This window comes from Drosophila sulfurigaster, chromosome 4, assembly GCF_023558435.1.
Source record: "Drosophila sulfurigaster albostrigata strain 15112-1811.04 chromosome 4, ASM2355843v2, whole genome shotgun sequence".
Lineage (NCBI taxonomy): Eukaryota > Metazoa > Arthropoda > Insecta > Diptera > Drosophilidae > Drosophila > Drosophila sulfurigaster.
Window position 1 is genome coordinate 1,979,610 of NC_084884.1, and position 21,193 is coordinate 2,000,802.

Below are 21,193 nucleotides of genomic sequence, written 5' to 3' on the forward strand. Positions count from 1 at the left end.
TCGACGAGCCACTAGGGACGGAGCACCACTAGCCGGAGCAACAGTAACGTCAGACGACACAGCCAACGTCACGCAGGAGGAGGAGCCCGTCTGAATGAGTCGAGCTGCAGTATCACCATGCCCGGCCTGCGCGCCGACTATTTTTCTGTGCACTCTTGCTCAACAAACTCTAAATAAAAAGATTATCAAAAAATTTAAAAATAAATATTATATATCTATATGAAATACGACAACACACAACTTTGAAGATAAAAGAATTGTATTTAAGTGTAAAAAAATAATATAGAAAAGAGAACAAAATTTGAAAACTCACTTAAAAACTAAACAAAAACTTAACTTTAAAGACTAGAGTAAAATTTAACTTAAATTAAAATAGTCTATAAAAAAATTATATCAAATTAACAAATTAAAATTAAAAACAAATTAAAATTCCAAAAAAATTAAAGTAGATTCACATTTATTCAGAAATTTACTTGCGGCGGGATTCATATATTTATATTAACTAATTTATACATATGTATGTATATATTTGCTATTACCCCGTATCGTATTCGTTATTTGGTATTTTGTTTGTTATCTGTAAATAAATTAAATGCTAGTTAATAAGGAAAATTTTTGAATAACATATTTGTAATTACGATGAACATGATTGTGTGAGTGAGTTTTCTCATCATGGAGGGAGGGAATTCCACAGCGCTACGCCGGATGAGGAGCAACCACTGATGTAGTGGCCAACGCAAGGGAGGTCCAACTGGGCCCTATTCAAACATAACAATGGATCAGTAACTGTATTTATTGTTGTTTTCTTTGTACTCACCGTCGTCAATAGTTTGTTTTTACATTTTCTTTTGTTTTAGCTGTTTTGTTTTGTTAGTGATGCGTTTCTTCTGTTTTAAAGCAGCTGTTTTGTATCGGTGGAGTTATCTATTTTGCGGACTGCGGGCCAGGGATGGAACTCCACCTGAGTACCGATGAGCCAGCCGGCGCGGCCCTAGGAAAGACAAACAGTCCGTAACATATGTACATTAAAATAAATAGCTTACTTGTTTCATTTGGTTATTTTCTGCAAGTACTTCGAGTCCCGCCAAAATCTAAAGTGTGTTGTTTAACACTATTGTGTTCCGCTGTGAGTCGACTGTTGTCCGATTGGTTCCGCACTGGTTCCAGCTACTCGAAGCACCTGCGCAATGAACGTATTTTGGTGGGTTGACGAAAGGTTAATTTTCTTAAAATCCGCGACTAGGGTTTCCACAAAATTGTATTGTATTGTATATCCTCCTTATATACATATGTATCTAAGAACAGATAATGCGCGCCTTGGCTGACATGATGTCACGTTTTGAAAACGAAAAGTTGGTGCTCCCGTTTTCACTTTCACAAGATTCTTTCGAATTGTAAAACGAGAAATTTTGTCTTGCCGAAATGAAAAGTAAATCCATTTTTCTATATTAAATCGGATCTTATTTGCAAAAGGAAAAAAATGACTCATGGGTTTATTGTCGTTCTTTTAAGACCGCTAGAAGATCAATTAGGCTTGTATAAATTTTTAAATCGACTAATTTCTGACTCCACCTCAAATTTGCAAATAAAATTTTGCCGCGGGAAAGAACAATTTTCGTTTTGGTGAGCGACAGAAAAGTCCGACACCATGATTTATCGTCTAAAAGTAAATTTATTTAATTTAATTACATAAGTGCTAAAATTAAAAAAAACATTGTTGAAATCACCGGAATGAAATCCGTTAAAAATGTGGCATCCCCTTTTTTGTGGGAAATAGCTGAGTGCCGTTCAACTGATTTCTTTTAAAGAAAGTTTCAAAACTTTCTTTGCAAAAAGACATAACGCAATAAGATTCTTGTAAAAGGTGGTAAATTTGATTGGCAATATTCTTCATACTTTTTGTTTTGTTGTATTAATTTTTGGTTTCAATTACATTGCCACAGACAAATCCAAAGAATGGACAACGGTAAATTTCTTAGTGTGATCGCTCCAGCTGGAGTCCATTTAAAAACTGTACGAAAATTTGTAAAATGGAAAACTTTTTAATTTCAATATTTTGACGAAGATTAGGAAAAAGTCGAGGGGTTTCTCATGGAAGATAGGCCATTGCCAATAGCAATGAAATTGCCATCAGTTTGGGCCTTTGTATGAAGAATTGCTGGCGGCAATGTAATAAATAAATTACATAAATACTTTTGCTTGTTGCTACTAGCACCTCAATGCCGTCAAATTTTCCTCCCACAACTCAAACAACATTTCTTCGTGAATGTCACTCGTTGAAATTGCTGGATTACGTATTTTTTGGCTCACCTAAAAACTAAAAATTTGTTTTAAAAACAAAATGAGTTTGTTAGAAATACATACTGATTTGCATGCTGTAACAGCGTGCACAAGTAGTCGTACTCGACATGCCCTATCCTTTTCATTTTTTTACAAGTGATATATTCTGTGTGTGTACTATAAGAGCAACTCTCAGCTCAATTGTCTGTGTATGGGCTTTACTCCAGCCAGTGTTCAAACATACACACATAATATTCTTATATTATTTTTTTGTTTTTCTTATCCAACAGCATTTAAAAAACAATTGAAACTATTGTCGTTTTTTTTTTCAAATACCAATATATACATTTTTGTTTTTCCATCTTTGTGCTCTCTGGCATTTTTTGTACGTTTGTTTTTTATTGTTGTTTTTTTCGACGAACGTTTTTTTTCCTATTTTTCTTTGTCTCGGGAAATTTCCCCCGCCCCCTTCTTTTTGCTTTCTTCGTCTGTGTCCGGTCAGCTAGTGTTTCGCACCTGGCTTGCAGCCAAATCCAAGCCGCTGATCTTGGTCACACAGCATCCGTCCGATCCTAAGATCAAGGTTCCTTCCGTCCCGATCCCTCGCCTCCCAATTATCCCTTATGGGAAAAGGTCGAGAAGGAGTATGAGGCTTGCGCTTGCGTCATGGTTGAGGAGATGACGACAGAAGAGGTCCATATTATTCAGGCCAAGTATGACTACTGCTATGCTGTCTACGAGCAGTGTGCAGCTCAGTTAGGTGAGCAAATAGCAAACGTATCCCAGGCGCTTACCCCCGTACACCCGTACAACTAAAAGCCGTGCAATTCATGCACTTGACTGAGCATTTCGAGAACAAACGGTTGCTCGTAAACAGTCAGCTGAGAATTTAGTTTAATTTGCCCGCCATTGGGCTATTCAGGAGCTGCAGAGCACTATTCAAGCACGAACGCTCCGACGGTTTCACGAGCCTCACGCAAGGAGGCCCCGTCTCCAGGCAGGTCAATTCTTTTGAGAGTAGGGTGACCATTAAGACCCAGTCCTGCAAATTCTGTTCCCGGGAGAATCATCCGATTCGATTGTGGCCTCGCTTTCTTCAGATGGGTGTCAATGAAAGGGTCAACCATATCAAGCAGCATAAGCTGTGCTTAAATTGTTTCGCACGAGGCCATGTACTGGCCGTGTGCACAAGTGCGCACAGCTGTTTTACGTGCAAGGGTCGTCATCATACACTCTTGCATCGAGTCAACCCGACGCCGACAGTCAGCCAGGGGCCGACGCGACCACCCGGTACCCTCCAGAGAAGAACCACCAAGGACGTTCCATGTCGACTATTCCCAGGCCGGCATCCACAGGCCCATTCACCCACGCACCAGGCCTGTGCCTAGCCCCGCCATAACACTGACGGCACTTTCCAATGCAAAGGAGTGAGCATACTCCCCATCCCGGCGGTCAGGCTAGACACGGGGGCGGCGGCTTTCGAAGCGCGAGTACTTTTGGATCCGTCTTGTCCCGTAAGCCGCATCAGCGAGTCGATGCCAGGGCCTTGGGCTCTCCATCACTCGCGTGGGTGCTGAAGGAGTGTGCACGGCGACGTGCATATAACCCATTCCTGCCGGGTATCCTCCCAAGTCAAGGCAGACTCCCCTTTGTAAAGAAGTCCACCCTGGGGTGGTTTCTATCGGGCACTTGCACCTGATATTCTTTGCAATCCCAATATTGCAAGGGGAATAATGTTGATGCGAGCGCATTGTGAGTGAGTGGCACACTTTCCGTTCCGCGCACTCGATGCTTTTCGCTCACCCGCAATGCGCTCACGCGGAAGAAAGCACTCAAGATCCAGTGCTCTCAACTTCTCTCTCCCACAACTCTCCACCGCAGAGCCGAGCTTTGCAAGGGCTCGGCGCTAGATCTACAAAATGCCGTTGGCATTTATATACTTACATGGGGTCTTAGTTGCTTTGGCCGACAATCTGGCACATTGTGCCGTCTATGGTATATTTTGAATGGTGTACTATATCGATATACCAAACATACCACTTGGTATATTATTAGTATTTTTAGTGTTTTCGGTATATTTTGAAAATAGTACCGCAATATTTTGCCTTTATTAAAAAAGGGTTAGTGGGTATCTCACAGTCGAGCACACTCGACTGTAGCTTTCTTACTTGTTTTAATTTAATTTGCGGCAAAATCCGCATAAACCTAGAAATGACTTGATTTCTTTTGGCGTTTTCAGTATTGGAAAATGAATAATAGCTTAGATTTTGATTGGGTTTGGTTTTATGCCTTCCGTGGTATTTATATGCCCAAGAAATTCTGTTTCCTTTTTCATAAATTCACATTTGTCTAGTTATAGTTTCAAGTTAGCTTCTCGAAGCTTTGAGAAGACTTTAGAAAGGGATGATATGTATATGTTCCTCCAATAAAGTGGAGTAAATAATGATTTCATCTAGATATACAAGACAATCTTTGAAGATCAAGTCTTCACGTAAGTTGTTCATACAGCGTTGAAAAGTCGCTGGAGCATTTTTGAGCCCAAAGTCCAAGGGGTGAATCCTTTGCAAGATCGATTCTAGTAAAATATTGGCTTTGCCAATTAATTTATCTAGAATCTCCATGTTAGGTATGGCAAGTTATCATCAAGGGTTATTTCGTTGTAGTCAATGACTAACCAAAATTTTTGTTTGCCTGAAACGTCTTATTTTTTGGGAACAATCCAGATTGGAGAACAATAGATTTAAGCTTACTAATAATACCTTGTTCTTTCATCTCATTAATTTAAGTTTTAACCTCTTGTCATTATATTGAAATTTGAATTTATAATCTCCTAAGGTAACCGTTTCGTTTTGGTAATCGATTTGCGAGTTACTGGCTTTTAAATATTCGCGTCCTAATAATAAATCATCATTTTCAGAGAAGTTTTATATATAGTATATAATTTTTGATCTGTGTGACAAAGTCTACTCAGACCGCAAAAATATGTATTTTCCGATAGTTCGGTGATGCCATTTATTGTTTGGACTTTAATTGAATTTTTATTTACTTTAAAACCGAAAATATTTTTTTAATGAGATTTATGAAGGAACCTGTATCGATACACTTTAGGTTTTCCGAATTCATTTTTATTTTTATATAAGGAGTATTCTGCAATTACTTTTAATTTACTTATTGTAGTAATGTCAAAAGGTGGCATAGTTCTATTCTTAATGGTGTGACTTGGGCTGTCCTCAGAGCCTCTCCCTCCAGCTGTCTCTCAATGGCTCCGAAAATTACGATATTTTGTCTAACGCATCTCGTTGGGTACAATGATCGAAAGAAATCTATCCTTTTGATGAATGCTGATAGGTTCTCAGCTCCATTATTCAAGTGCGCTTCGGAAAGTTTAACGGTTTATAATTATGTTTTTGCTTGCACACGCGGGTTTTAGTACGGGTTTTTTGGTTACTTTCTACGCGTTAACCTTTGGGCATATACATATCCTACCTGTTTTTCGCGTTACACCAATGGTAAACAAATAAAACAAACGATTTTATTTTAATTTACTTATAGACGAACTTTATTGGGGTTTCAAGAAAGCGGGCTTCGCGTCTTGCCTGAGAAAAGTATCCTTAAAACTGACTTTACAATATGTTGAGTTTGAACAAGAAACTTCTTATTACGACTTAGAGTTAACATATGTGTAATGTTTTGTGTAAGTGTTCGTGTTTTAATGCTGAGACCTCAAATTGCAATGGAAAATTTTAATTGATCTTTGGACTTCGAAAGTGGCGTGAAATGGATCTTTTGTTTGTGGCGATTGGTCGCTGTCGCGACAGGTTTATGTTTAGAATATGATCTTTATATGAAAGCAATAGGATCTTTTGGAAGATAGGGAATAATTACGAAAATTTGTCAAGTACGAGAAATTAGTGTGGTAGTGGATATGTCACTATATATATGTAAAAAGAATATTTAAATTGAATATAAATGTTACGTTTTTAGATATCGTTTGTGCCAGCAATGTTGGGGGTTATCGCAATATCGCGAGGCGATAATAGGGGTAAGAAATTGCAAATCCAGGGGAGGGAAGTTTAAAACTGCTCCTCCTATTAAAGATGAGAGTAAAGGAGAACGTCAACAGGAGGTTAGCATGTGGACTTTTCTGAGTCGAGGAGTGGAATTTCGAGCGAGGTTGGAGACGATCGGCCGTACTGGACGATCTTGGCTGGGTTTTTGTGTTTCGTCATCGAGAAGAGTTGAATCGAGTTCGAGTTGTGCCGTTTATCGCCGTATATAGAAATCAAATTTGAATTTAAATAAACCGGCGCGCGAGTTAACATGCCCCTCTCTCCGGCCACATGGAATAATGCAGATCTGGAAACTCCAAGCCTACTCTATGCAACTCTGACGATAATACACTCATACATAGATTCTAACATACACACATGTACGTGCCTTTTGTAATAAATTGTCACTGGCGAAATAGTCAGTCTTATTCTGTTCTCCAAACAGTACAGTCGTTTTATTTGTAAGTATTTCTAACATATTCCAGAATTTTTTCGCAAATGAGATTCCCTTGGCCACTGGACTGGTAACTCGCGGAACCAACGACAACAATCGCCACTGAACAGAAGTCCAAGCGAAGATAACCATAGCGGCGAAAAGACATACAGTGCGTTGTCGACGAGCCACTAGGGACGGAGCACCACTAGCCGGAGCAACAGTAACGTCAGACGACACAGCCAACGTCACGCAGGAGGAGGAGCCCGTCTGAATGAGTCGAGCTGCAGTATCACCATGCCCGGCCTGCGCGCCGACTATTTTTCTGTGCACTCTTGCTCAACAAACTCTAAATAAAAAGATTATCAAAAATTTAAAAATAAATATTATATATCTATATGAAATACGACAACACACAACTTTGAAGATAAAAGAATTGTATTTAAGTGTAAAAAAATAATATAGAAAAGAGAACAAAATTTGAAAACTCACTTAAAAACTAAACAAAAACTTAACTTTAAAGACTTTTAAGTAAAATTTAAGTTTCGAGAGGAAAATTCTTCGCAAAATCTTTGGTCCAATCTGCGTGGACGATGTTTATCGCATCAGATACAACCACGAGCTGTATGAGCTATACGGCGATGTTGACGTGGCCAGTCGAGTGAAATCTCAAAGATGCTCCGGCTCGTAAGGTGTTTGATGCGAATATTGTTGGGACACGAAGGAGAGGACGACCCCGAACGCGTTGGCAGGACCAGGTGATGGAAACCCTGTCCACACTTGGTGTTACCAACTGGCGAAGGACAGAGCCGCGTGGAGGCACATCGCGCTTCAGGCTGAGACCCGATAAAAGGGTTGTAATGGCCACATAATAATAATAATAAAATTTAAGTTAAATTAAAATTAAGTCTATAAAAAAAATTATATCAAATTAACAAATTAAAATTAAAAACAAATTAATTAAAACAAATTAAAATTTCAAAATAAATTAAAGTAGATTCACATTTATTTTTTGTAAAATGACGGAGTACGGACGACAAAACACCTTCATTCATACATACCTAGAAATTTACTTGCGGCGGGATTCATATATTTATATTTACTAATTTATACATATGTATATATTTGCAATCACCTCACCCGTATCGCCCCTTCCTCGACCACCAAGAGCTCTTAGGTTCAGGTTGACAATGAGTGTGACGCATCAAGGAAAAGTTGTCCTTTACGCCGTTGTGGCCGTTGTTGTTTCGCTCCGTTCCTACTTCGTTTATTTGGTATTTTGTTTGTTATCTGTAAATAAATTAAATGTTAGTTAATAAGGAAAATTCTTGAATAACATATTTGTAATTACGATGAACATGATTGTGTGAGTTTTCTCATCATGGTGGGGAGGGAATTCCACAGCGCTACGCCGGATGAGGAGCAACCACTGATGTAGTGGCCATTGCAAGGAAATGGCGCCGATGTGACCTTCTCAGGCAGGGTGGGTACGCCGGGGTCCAACTGGGCCCTATTCAAATATAAAAATGGATCAGTGAGTGTATTTATTGTTATTTTTCTTTGTACTCACCGTCGTCAATAGTTTGTTTCTACATTTCCTTTTGTTTAGCGCAATATTCAATTGAGCGGCAGATGTTTTGTTTTGTTAGTGATGCGTTTCTTCTGTTTTAAAGCAGCTATTTCGTATCGGTGGAGTTATCGATTGTGCGGACTGCGGGCCAGGGATGGAACTCCACCTGAGTACCGATGTAACAATATGGGGACCAATCTTTGAAATTTGAATTCAAGGAAAAAATAAGAAAGATATTTTCATCGATGTGGTGAATGTCCTTTTGTCGAGTGAAATTGTGATCATCTGATGACTTATGTGGTATGAGGTAGTAACCCATAATTGCGCAGCTCTGACCGGGATCCATTTGGTGACAGGATCCAAGACTTAATGACATTTTTGTAACAGGATCTGTTCATTTTGTGGTTGATGGGCGTGTGTCACTCGAACGTATATAGTAGAGAGTTTGAAACGTGCAATCGTAGCCTGGTGGCAACTACGAATAAAGACGGAATCAAAATAGATTTCAGGTAGTGCTCCTTGGATGCCATCCATCTCGAGAGTGATGGATAGGGCATCTGATTAGTGCTTAAGTGTCTATCCATAGTTTGAATTGTGCGTAGTAAAGGGTTGTTAGGGCGTATTGTGAAGTTTTTTCTCCCTTCCGTTTGTTAATGCAAAAGAAAAAGGAAATTGTTATTGACGTTAGTTGTTTAAGTTATCCATTTATTTATTAGAGTACGTATTTATTTATGGTATTTATTTATTTATTACAGGAGTTTTTGTATTGAGTGAGTTCTTACGTAGCAGTGAAACATTTATTTTACAGTTAGCAATGCCGCGATCAAGACGATCGAATCTTAAATAATGAAAAAAATAATAAAATAAAATAGAAATAAATAAATAAAAGAAAATAATGAATGGTTGAGTGAAAGCAATTTTAGCGGAAAAATTATAAAATTTTAAAAATCGGAAAAATTTTGGAAAATGAAAAAATGTAAAAATCGGCAACATTTTGGAAATTGAAAAAATGTAAAAATGGGCAAAATTTTGAAAATTAAATAAAAAGTAAAAATCGGAAAAATTTGGAAATTGAAAGTGTAAAATCGGCAGAGTTTTGAAAATTGAAAAAAATTAAAAATCGACAAAATTTTGGAAATTCAAAAAAAAATACAAATCGGCAAAATCTTAGAAATTGAAAAATGTAAAAATCGGAAAAATTTTGGAAAAGAAAAAATTTAAAATCGACAATATTTTGGAAATGGAAAAAATTTGGAAAAAAAAAACAACTTCATAAGGGCGGAACAAAGTTCGCCGTCGACTAGTAATTTATATATGGGAATTATCTAATTCTCTAAATGTTCTAATTCTATCCACATCATACATTGCAAAATGTCGTTTTGTATAAGGGTTAATTTAAGAAAAAATCGTCCGCAGACAACCCCTTGCGTCGAAAAACGAACACGCACTGATGAAAGCTTTTGCCGACGATTTGCGGCCCAAGTGACCACTACAAGGCATAATTTTTTTCGACTGCGCTTGCTATTTTCGCAAGTAGATCAAGTTTGCTTCAAATCCTTACCACGCCCACTTCCGTCCGTGCAAATACAAAAAAAATCTTCTTCAGTCACCTAAAGTTTCTTATGTCTTGGTTAATGATGAGAAAAACAGATTTTTTACACCCGCCAGTCAGGAAATGTATGTAATATACGGAAGGGATCATCTCTCATTAAGTGCATGTGTATGTATATTCTTCATCAGTGTAAATAGTTGAAACGATATAGCTATGTCCGTCTGTCAGCATGAACATCTTAATTTCAAAGATTATACAAGATAGAGATATAATTTATTTTAACAGGCCTAAGAAGGCATCTCTGAACCTATAAAGTATATTTATTCTTGATCATCGTCAACAGCCGAGACGATCTTTAGGACTGGTTGTCCGAGATAGAGCTATAATTTCGACAACATTTGTTATGTTTGCACGCAGATCAAGATTGCTTTAAATTTTTGCCACGTCGATTTCCGCCCCCACAACTTGACAAAATTCGAATAACAAGCGTAATTTAAGTAGAGTTGCTAATTTTGGTATATAATGTACAAAATCAATAGTCTTTGTGATTCTTGCAATCTTGTTTGCGATCAGATAAAATTGTCGAAGTTATTAAAAAATACTTTTGTATGGGCAAAAACGCCTACTTACTAGGGGTCTTAGCTGCTTAGGCTGTCAATCTGGTATATGTACCAAACATACCACTTGTCATGTTTTTAGTATTTTTGTAGTATATTATTTCGGTATATTTTGAGATTAATACCGCAATATTTTGCTTTTATTCAAAATGGATTGCGGGTATCTCACATTCGAGCACATTCAACTATAACTTTCTTAATTGTTTTGAAGCTTCAGCCGTGATTACGACTCATAAAAATTTTGTAGCGAATGGATACAATTTATAGAAATTATTTAAGCCGTCACAAGCCGCTTCTGAATTTTTACTAAAAGCAGCTAGAGAGTCGCTCTTCTCGCTTTTGAAGTCGTCCAAATATTCCAGCTTTATATCGACACCATCTTCCAACTTTACAATTTCGCAAAGCATTTTCGAATTATGTCTTAAAGACATTTAAATAATAATAGCTGGTCGACATATGTATATACTACCAGTAAACAACTCAGCGAGTCCACTTATTTCGCCCACCACTCTCTCATATTGTTGCTGGCGTACCCTCCGCTACCTTCCACTGTGTGTCTTTTTTGTGTAGGGGTATATGTATGCATACGTCCGTTAAGGCTTTCTCCAGACGAGTACTCTTTAACTCTGGGAAAGAGTTCCGCAACATATCCCACGCAGTAGTCGACAACTGCAACATCAACCCCGTTTTCCCCGACCGACTTTAATAAGAGTCTTGAATCGCTGCACAGTGGTTGAGATTCAGCTGCATTATCGTCATGCAAAGCGTTTGTTAACACGCGTGCTTACCGAGGCGCAGAATCTTCTACCCGCCATTTGCTAAGCTTCGATGGTGCCCTTGGCTACTGATGTTCTGCTACACGTGATCACTTTAAGGGTCTGTTCTCTACATTTAAAACATCGCGTAAGAGCGCCAGGTTAGTCGCTGTGGTTGTATGATCTTCACTTGGTAAAGGTTGGCTGGCATACCAACTTGCTCGAGTATTTTATTTGCCATCTCCTTTAGCGCTTACAACTAGAGCTATCGTTATTAGACTCCTTTGTCCATCTTCGACCCGTCGGTGAAGAGATTGAGGGCTTCCCGCCAGCAGCCCGTTTCCACGTATATCATGTTAAAGTGGTCAGTACAAGTAAGAGGGATAGTATAATCCAAGTCAGTACTAGTCTCCCTACCAATGGCGCTGTGGCTATAGCCAGGTTGCCTGCAGCAGCAATCCTAAAGGCCGATTTTGCAGTTATGGATGGCGCGTATAGGTTTAATGGTTCGAGGCCAGCTATTACCTTGAGGGGTTTAGTAGGCTTCGACCTAATAGCGCCTGTGATGCACAGTAGCGCTTGACGCTGGATGGATAGGTACGTCCTTTTACCGTGGCCTGCCACCACACTAGAATATCATAGGTGAGGGCGAACAACAGAGCTATATATCCACCGCATAAGATGAGGAGAGAGGCCCAAGTGCAGCTCAGCATCTTTTTCGCCATATACAAAGCTCCAGTGGCCTTCTTCACCCTTTCTAACACGTTGAGCTTCCATGTCAGTTTGCTGTTCAGGACCACACACAGGTTTTTACAGCGTGGCTCGTTTTAGCGTAGTGCAGCCTATTTTGAGAGGGGACCACACAGGTACCTTATCCTCTTCATGTTTTCTCCGCGTTAGACCCCACCCTGGGGAGTGCCACCTCTTCCTCTTCCTAATGGTCGAATCCCCACGTGGCCACCACCCGCCAGTCGCTAAGAAGGCGGTTGACACATCTATGGATCGCTGGAACCGTGTTCACTGAAGTAAGTCTCTTCATAATAGCGTCAGTAGTGACATTATTGAAGGCATCTGAAATATAAAAAACACCCAAGACATATTCTTTGAAGTGGTTTGCTTTTTCAATGGAGGCTACAAGAGCATGGAGAGCCTACTTGATAGACTTGCCCTTCGTATAAGCATGCTGGTTTGGGGCCATCAGATGCAAAGAATTGCTCCTGATGTGCATATCAAGTAGCTCTCTCTCAGAGTTTTTAGCGGACAGATGTTAGGCTGATTGGCCGAAAGTCGTTTAAGACTGCATTTGTCCGCTTTAGGCAGGAAAATGACGTTAGAGGTCCTCCAAAGAGTGGGGATATGACACCATGCGAGGCATGTCGTGTAAATCTCCGATAAAATCTCCGTTTTAGATTTGTGGACGTTGAGCTCATGCAAACAAAACAGTACACTCATTACAAACTCGCGGGGACCCGTCTGCATTGACAGTTCCTCCCCACCTCCTCCGTCTTGTCCGTCAAGTTAAGGTGCAGGGTGGCGTCGGTCATGATCTCTAGACCCGTTGCGCTTATACAGCAGGTACTCGGCCTCCTTATTGATCTGAATGATCTCGTGCTGCCCACCACTGGGTAAAGGTTCATCAACCTTCAGCAAGGACCAATCACTCGTCGGAATAGCCTGGTTCTGCTTTCTAAGCAGCTGAAGCGCCCGCCGCCCTGCACGGCTATAGGGAACAGGACATTTGACTTCGGCTCTCTGTCTCTGGTGCTTGCAGCCTCTTGCTCACTGGAGCTCCTTCCTTGGGACTCTCAGCAGACCGTTGGCGCTTGCTTGACATGGCAAGGGCCGGTAGAACCGGTATGCACCGTATTGTCATTTGGGAGGAGGCTAATTTGGTTTTCTCGCATCCACGCGTTAGCCTAGGCAAGCCTCTCCTTTTCATGGACAGACAAGTTTGCTACGCCACTGAGCCTTGCATGAATAAGGGTCGCCGCCTTATTCTTGGCCTTCTCCTTCAGCTCTCCGTGCCCGGCTGCGCAACCTTGGGATGCTGGCGATAGGCCGTGATGACTGAAGAAGACGTTCCTCCTCCACCGGTGAGATTGACACTGCGCTCTCTTGGTTCGAGTCGGTTAGGACAATGGCACCCGCGCGCATCAATCTCGAGTTGTTGTTCGTTTGTTGTGTGTTTGTGACAGTATTCACCCTGCACCCACCGCATCGGAGGTGTGACCGCTGGCGACACGCAGAGAGGATGTCTCCCTCCGTGCCCGCCGGTGGTAGCAGTCACGCGTTCCACCGACTGAATGTTTGTTGAATGCTCAGATTTGTCCATTCCGAGACAATTTTTTGGTAATTTTATTCTTGGGAGCCCATAGGGTTTTCAGTCTGACCGCCAGACACCGTACCATGGATTCTGATTCTTATTCTCAGCCAGACAAGTGCCTGATAGACAAGGAGCATTAATTCTCCAGCCTAGTGCTTATATGAAGAAAAATTTAACCCCGTAGGGTAGACAATGTAAACTTTCGCCTTGTTCGGGAGGGTTCATTAGAGGATTTTGCCAGCCCTCCGACTCGTAGCTTTTGTTTCTTTTATTGGAGAATTAATTCTCAAGCCTAGTGCTCATGTGAAGAAAAATTCAACTCCGTAAGGTAGGCAATGTAAACTTTCACCTTGTTCGATTTTTTTCCCGAGTAGCACTTTAAGGTAAGGCTTAAGCTTCTTGGCTTGGCTAGTTAGACTCACTAACCAAAGAATACAAAGATATGTGAAACAGCCCAAATGGTGATTACACTGAAAACAGAATAATTGGCTGCCCAAGTCATGGCAATTGTCGATAAGCGGCAGGCAGATTTCGAATGCCAATGTCCATAATTGTGTGAGTATGTTAGCGTATGCCTTTTTATTGACAAAACAAGTAAGAAAGTTACAGTCGAGTGTGCTCGACTGTGAGATACCCGCTACCCATTTTTAATAAAGGCAAAATACTGCGATATTATTTTCAAAATACACCGAAAATACTAAAAATATACTAAAAATATACCAAATGGTATGTTTGGTATATCGATATAGTACACCATTCAAAATATACCATAGACGGCACAATGTACCAGATTGTCGGCCAAAGCAACTCAGACCCCTAGTAAGTAGACGTTTTTGCCCATACAAAAGTATTTCTTTAATAACTTCCACAATTTTTATCTGATCGTAACCAAATTTATTTTATTTATTTATTTATGGTATTTATTTATTTATTATAGGAGTTTTTGTATTGAGTGAGTTCTTACGTAGCAGTAAAACATTTATTTTACAGTTAGCAATGCCGCGATCAAGACGATCGAATCTTAAATAATGAAAAAAAAATAAAATAAAATAAAATAGAAATAAATAAATAAAAGAAAATAATGAATGGTTGAGTGAAAGCAATTTTAGCGGAAAAAATTATAAAATTTTAAAAATCGGAAAAATTTTGGAAAATGAAAAAAATGTAAAAATCGGCAACATTTTGGAAATTGAAAAAATGTAAAATGGGCAAAATTTTGAAAATTAAATAAAAAGTAAAATCGGAAAAATTTGGAAATTTAAAAATTGTATAATCGACAAAATTTCAAAAATTAAAAAAAATTTAAAATCGGAAAAATTTTGAAAATTGAAAGTGTAAAATCGGCAGAGTTTTGAAAATTGAAAAAATTTAAAAATCGACAAAATTTTGGAAATTCAAAAAAAAAATACAAATCGGCAAAATCTTAGAAATTGAAAAAATGTAAAAATCGGAAAAATTTTGGAAAAAGAAAAAAATTTAAAATCGACAATATTTTGGAAATGGAAAAATTTGGAAAAAAACAACTTCATAAGGGCGGAACAAAGTTCGCCGTCGACTAGTAATTTATATATGGGAATTATCTAATTCTCTAAATGTTCTAATTCTATCCACATCATACATTGCAAAATGTCGTTTTGTATAAGGGTTAATTTAAGAAAAAATCGTCCGCAGACAACCTCTTGCGTCGAAAAACGATCACGCACTGATGAAAGCTTTTGCCGACGATTTGCGGCCCAAGTGACCACTACAAGGCATAATTTTTTTCGACTGCGCTTGCTATTTTCGCAAGTAGATCAAGTTTGCTTCAAATCCTTACCACGCCCACTTCCGTCCGTGCAAATACAAAAAATCTTCTTCAGTCACCTAAAGTTTCTTATGTCTTGGTTAATGATGAGAAGAACAGATTTTTACACCCGCCAGTCAGGAAATGTATGTAATATACGGAAGGGATCATCTCTCATTAAGTGCATGTGTATGTATATTCTTCATCAGTGTAAATAGTTGAAACGATATAGCTATGTCCGTCTGTCAGCATGAACATCTTAATTTCAAAGATTATACAAGATAGAGATATAATTTATTTTAACAGGCCTAAGAAGGCATCTCTGAACCTATAAAGTATATTTATTCTTGATCATCGTCAACAGCCGAGACGATCTTTAGGACTGGTTGTCCGAGATAGAGCTATAATTTCGACAACATTTGTTATGTTTGCACGCAGATCAAGATTGCTTTAAATTTTTGCCACGTCGATTTCCGCCCCACAACTTGACAAAATTCGAATAACAAGCGTAATTTAAGTAGAGTTGCTAATTTTGGTATATAATGTACAAAATCAATAGTCTTTGTGATTCTTGCAATCTTGTTTGCGATCAGATAAAATTGTCGAAGTTATTAAAAAATACTTTTGTATGGGCAAAAACGCCTACTTACTAGGGGTCTTAGCTGCTTTGGCTGTCAATCTGGTATATGTACCAAACATACCACTTGTCATGTTTTTAGTATTTTTGTGGTATATTATTTCGGTATATTTTGAGATTAATACCGCAATATTTTGCTTTTATTCAAAATGGATTGCGGGTATCTCACATTCGAGCACATTCAACTGTAACTTTTAATTGTTTTGAAGCTTCAGCCGTGATTACGACTCATAAAAATTTTGTAGCGAATGGATACAATTTATAGAAATTATTTAAGCCGTCACAAGCCGCTTCTGAATTTTTACTAAAAGCAGCTAGAGAGTCGCTCTTCTCGCTTTTTGAAGTCGTCCAAATATTCTAGCTTTATATCGACACCATCTTCCAACTTTACAATTTCGCAAAGCATTTTCGAATTATGTCTTAAAGACATTTAAATAATAATAGCTGGTCGACATATGTATATACTACCAGTAAACAACTCAGCGAGTCCACTTATTTCGCCCACCACTCTCTCATATTGTTGCTGGCGTACCCTCCGCTACCTTCCACTGTGTGTCTTTTTTGTGTAGGGGTATATGTATGCATACGTCCGTTAAGGCTTTCTCCAGACGAGTACTCTTTAACTCTGGGAAAGAGTTCCGCAACATATCCCACGCAGTAGTCGATAACTGCAACATCAACCCCGTTTTCCCCGACCGACTTTAATAAGAGTCTTGAATCGCTGCACAGTGGTTGAGATTCAGCTGCATTATCGTCATGCAAAGCGTTTGTTAACACGCGTGCTTACCGAGGCGCAGAATCTTCTACCCGCCATTTGCTAAGCTTCGATGGTGCCCTTGGCTACTGATGTTCTGCTACACGTGATCACTTTAAGGGTCTGTTCTCTACATTTAAAACATCGCGTACAGAAAATCCTATACTTACCCAGTTGGATGATCTTCGAGGCCTTCATTAAGAGCGCCAGGTTAGTCGCTGTGGTTGTATGATCTTCACTTGGTAAAGGTTGGCTGGCATACCAACTTGCTCGAGTATTTTATTTGCCATCTCCTTTAGCGCTTACAACTAGAGCTATCGTTATTAGACTCCTTTGTCCATCTTCGACCCGTCGGTGAAGAGATTGAGGGCTTCCCGCCAGCAGCCCGTTTCCACGTATATCATGTTAAAGTGGTCAGTACAAGTAAGAGGGATAGTATAATCCAAGTCAGTACTAGTCTCCCTACCAATGGCGCTGTGGCCATAGCCAGGTTGCCTGCAGCAGCAATCCTAAAGGTCGATTTTGCAGTTATGGATGGCGCGTATAGGTTTAGTGGTTCGAGGCCAGCTATTACCTCGAGGGGTTTAGTAGGCTTCGACCTAATAGCGCCTGTGATGCACAGTAGCGCTTGACGCTGGATGGATAGGTACGTCCTTTTACCGTGGCCTGCCACCACACTAGAATATCATAGGTGAGGGCGAACAACAGAGCTATATATCCACCGCATAAGATGAGGAGAGAGACCCCAAGTGCAGCTCAGCATCTTTTTCGCCATATACAAAGCTCCAGTGGCCTTCTTCACCCTTTCTAACACGTTGAGCTTCCATGTCAGTTTGCTGTTCAGGACCACACACAGGTTTTTTACAGCGTGGCTCGTTTTTAGCGTAGTGCAGCCTATTTTGAGAGGGGACCACACAGGTACCTTATCCTCTTCATGTTTTCTCCGCGTTAGACCCCACCCTGGGGAATGCCACCTCTTCCTCTTCCTAATGGTCGAATCCCCACGTGGCCACCACCCGCCAGTCGCTAAGAAGGCGGTTGACACATCTATGGATCGCTGGAACCGTGTTCACTGAAGTAAGTCTCTTCATAATAGCGTCAGTAGTGACATTATTGAAGGCATCTGAAATATAAAAAAAACACCCAAGACATATTCTTTGAAGTGGTTTGCTTTTTCAATGGAGGCTACAAGAGCATGGAGAGCCTTCTTGATAGACTTGCCCTTCATATAAGCATGCTGGTTTGGGGCCATCAGATGCAAAGAATTGCTCCTGATGTGCATATCAAGTAGCTCTCTCCAGAGTTTTTAGCGGGACAGATGTTAGGCTGATTGGCCGAAAGTCGTTTAAGACTGCATTTGTCCGCTTTAGGCAGGAAAATGACGTTAGAGGTCCTCCAAAGAGTGGGGATATGACACCATGCGAGGCATGTCGTGTAAATCTCCGATAAAATCTCCGTTTTAGATTTGTGGACGTTGAGCTCATGCAAACAAAACAGTACACTCATTGTAAACTCGCGGGGACCCGTCTGCATTGACAGTTCCTCCCCACCTCCTCCGTCTTGTCCGTCAAGTTAAGGTGCAGGGTGGCGTCGGTCATGATCTCTAGACCCGTTGCGCTTATACAGCAGGTACTCGGCCTCCTTATTGATCTGAATGATCTCGTGCTGCCCACCACTGGGTAAAGGTTCATCAACCTTCAGCAAGGACCAATCACTCGTCGGAATAGCCTGGTTCTGCTTTCTAAGCAGCTGAAGCGCCCGCCGCCCTGCACGGCTATAGGGAACAGGACATTTGACTTCGGCTCTCTGTCTCTGGTGCTTGCAGCCTCTTGCTCACTGGAGCTCCTTCCTTGGGACTCTCAGCAGACCGTTGGCGCTTGCTTGACATGGCAAGGGCCGGTAGAACCGGTATGCACCGTATTGTCATTTGGGAGGAGGCTAATTTGGTTTTCTCGCATCCACGCGTTAGCCTAGGCAAGCCTCTCCTTTTCATGGACAGACAAGTTTGCTACGCCACTGAGCCTTGCATGAATAAGGGTCGCCGCCTTATTCTTGGCCTTCTCCTTCAGCTCTCCGTGCCCGGCTGCGCAACCTTGGGATGCTGGCGATAGGCCGTGATGACTGAAGAAGACGTTCCTCCTCCACCGGTGAGATTGACACTGCGCTCTCTTGGTTCGAGTCGGTTAGGACAATGGCACCCGCGCGCATCAATCTCGAGTTGTTGTTCGTTTGTTGTGTGTTTGTGACAGTATTCACCCTGCACCCACCGCATCGGAGGTGTGACCGCTGGCGACACGCAGAGAGGATGTCTCCCTCCGTGCCCGCCGGTGGTAGCAGTCACGCGTTCCACCGACTGAATGTTTGTTGAATGCTCAGATTTGTCCATTCCGAGACAATTTTTGGTAATTTTATTCTTGGGAGCCCATAGGGTTTTCAGTCTGACCGCCAGACACCGTACCATGGATTCTGATTCTTATTCTCAGCCAGACAAGTGCCTGATAGACAAGGAGCATTAATTCTCCAGCCTAGTGCTTATATGAAGAAAAATTTAACCCCGTAGGGTAGACAATGTAAACTTTCGCCTTGTTCGGGAGGGTTCATTAGAGGATTTTGCCAGCCCTCCGCATCGTAGCTTTTGTTTCTTTTATTGGAGAATTAATTCTCAAGCCTAGTGCTCATGTGAAGAAAAATTCAACTCCGTAAGGTAGGCAATGTAAACTTTCACCTTGTTCGATTTTTTTCCCGAGTAGCACTTTAAGGTAAGGCTTAAGCTTCTTGGCTTGGCTAGTTAGACTCACTAACCAAAGAATACAAAGATATGTGAAACAGCCCAAATGGTGATTACACTGAAAACAGAATAATTGGCTGCCCAAGTCATGGCAATTGTCGATAAGCGGCAGGCAGATTACGAATGCCAATGTCCATAATTGTGTGAGTATGTTAGCGTATGCCTTTTTATTGACAAAACAAGTAAGAAAGTTACAGTCGAGTGTGCTCGACTGTGAGATACCCGCTACCCGTTTTAATAAAGGCAAAATACTGCGATATTATTTTCAAAATACACCGAAAATACTAAAAATATACTAAAAATATACCAAATGGTATGTTTGGTATATCGATATAGTACACCATTCAAAATATACCATAGACGGCACAATGTACCAGATTGTCGGCCAAAGCAACTCAGACCCCTAGTAAGTAGACGTTTTTGCCCATACAAAAGTATTTCTTTAATAACTTCCACAATTTTAACTGATCGTAACCAAATTTTCAGGAATCATAACTACTATAGTAGTTATTGTATATACCAAAATTCGCATCTCTAGCTTTAAAATTACGCTTGGTATTCGATTTTTTGATTTGCGGGGGCGGAAGTGGGCGTGGCGAAAATTTGAAACAAACTTGATCTGCGTGCAAACATAAAAATGCTGTCGAAAAAATTAGAGCTCTATCTCTTATAGTCTCTGAGATCTAGGTGTTCATACGGACAGACGGACAGACACACAGACGGACAGACACACAGACGGACAGACGGACATGGCTACATCGTCTCGGTTGTTGACGCTGATCAAGAATATATATACTTTATAGGGTCGGAGATGCCTCCTTCTACCTGTTACATACATTTCCTGCCGGCACAAAGTTATAATACCCTTCTACCCTATGGGTAACGGGTATAAAAATATGCATAATATAGAAACATTAAAAGTGTAGAAGTCACAGTTAACGAAGACGGCTTCTTGTGGGACGACCGTGAAACAATGCTTTACAAGGACATTGGCAATACATACTATACACCCTCAGCCGGTGAGTCCAGCTTTCTTTGGTTGACTCATTCTTGTCCGGTAACTGTCTGCTTGACCGTTCTTCTATCGGCATAAGTTGGGGGACCCATTTGCAGCTTGCTCTCTGAGCAGTTTCTCAAGTGTGGGTATTGCAGCAAAATCGTAGGCAACAACATCCGAAATTGTCCTGAACCTACTTATTAGACGAATGGTTGACACTAATCCGTCAATGAATAAACTAGAACTAGCCATCAGTCACAATAGCATTCTGTTGGTACATACATAGCGCTCCAAAACAGCGCACTATGTTGAATTTGACCCGTTTTCGTAGCCAAAACTCATTTTTCGCTAGTATTAAAATTTCCGTTTTTTCAATGTTACCATGTTGAAAAATGTTCAAATCGCGATATTGTATACCTAAAATGTTAACATAACAGTTTAATGTTAAAATAACAGCTGTTAAAGTAAGCTGTTGCAAGCGGACGCCACGTGCTGGGTTAAATGTTAAATTTGCGGTGCAATTTCAAATTGGCATATCTCCCACAAAAATCATTAAATAATAAAATTCAATATATTAATTCTTCAGGTGTTTTCTAACAATTTGTATATTTAGCAAGTGTTGCCCCTTGTCACTTTTGAAAAAAGTTGAACTTTC

General features: G+C 40.3%; 1 long non-coding RNA gene across 3 annotated transcripts; it reads right to left on the reverse strand.

Annotated features, from left to right (window-relative positions):
• Nucleotides 1-459: 459 nt before the first annotated feature.
• On the reverse strand, nucleotides 460-8,505 carry LOC133846959 (uncharacterized). Of its 3 annotated transcripts, XR_009895092.1 has the most exons (4): nucleotides 8,333-8,505; nucleotides 8,114-8,272; nucleotides 7,824-8,052; nucleotides 5,503-5,654 (listed from the first exon to the last, which is right to left on the reverse strand). It is a non-coding gene; the product is annotated as an uncharacterized LOC133846959 (long non-coding RNA). The 3 variants fall into 3 exon arrangements; XR_009895090.1 differs by lacking the exons at nucleotides 5,503-5,654; nucleotides 7,824-8,052 and adding an exon at nucleotides 460-577; XR_009895091.1 differs by lacking the exon at nucleotides 5,503-5,654 and having other exon boundaries at nucleotides 7,790-8,052.
• Between the last annotated feature and the right edge of the window lie 12,688 nt (nucleotides 8,506-21,193).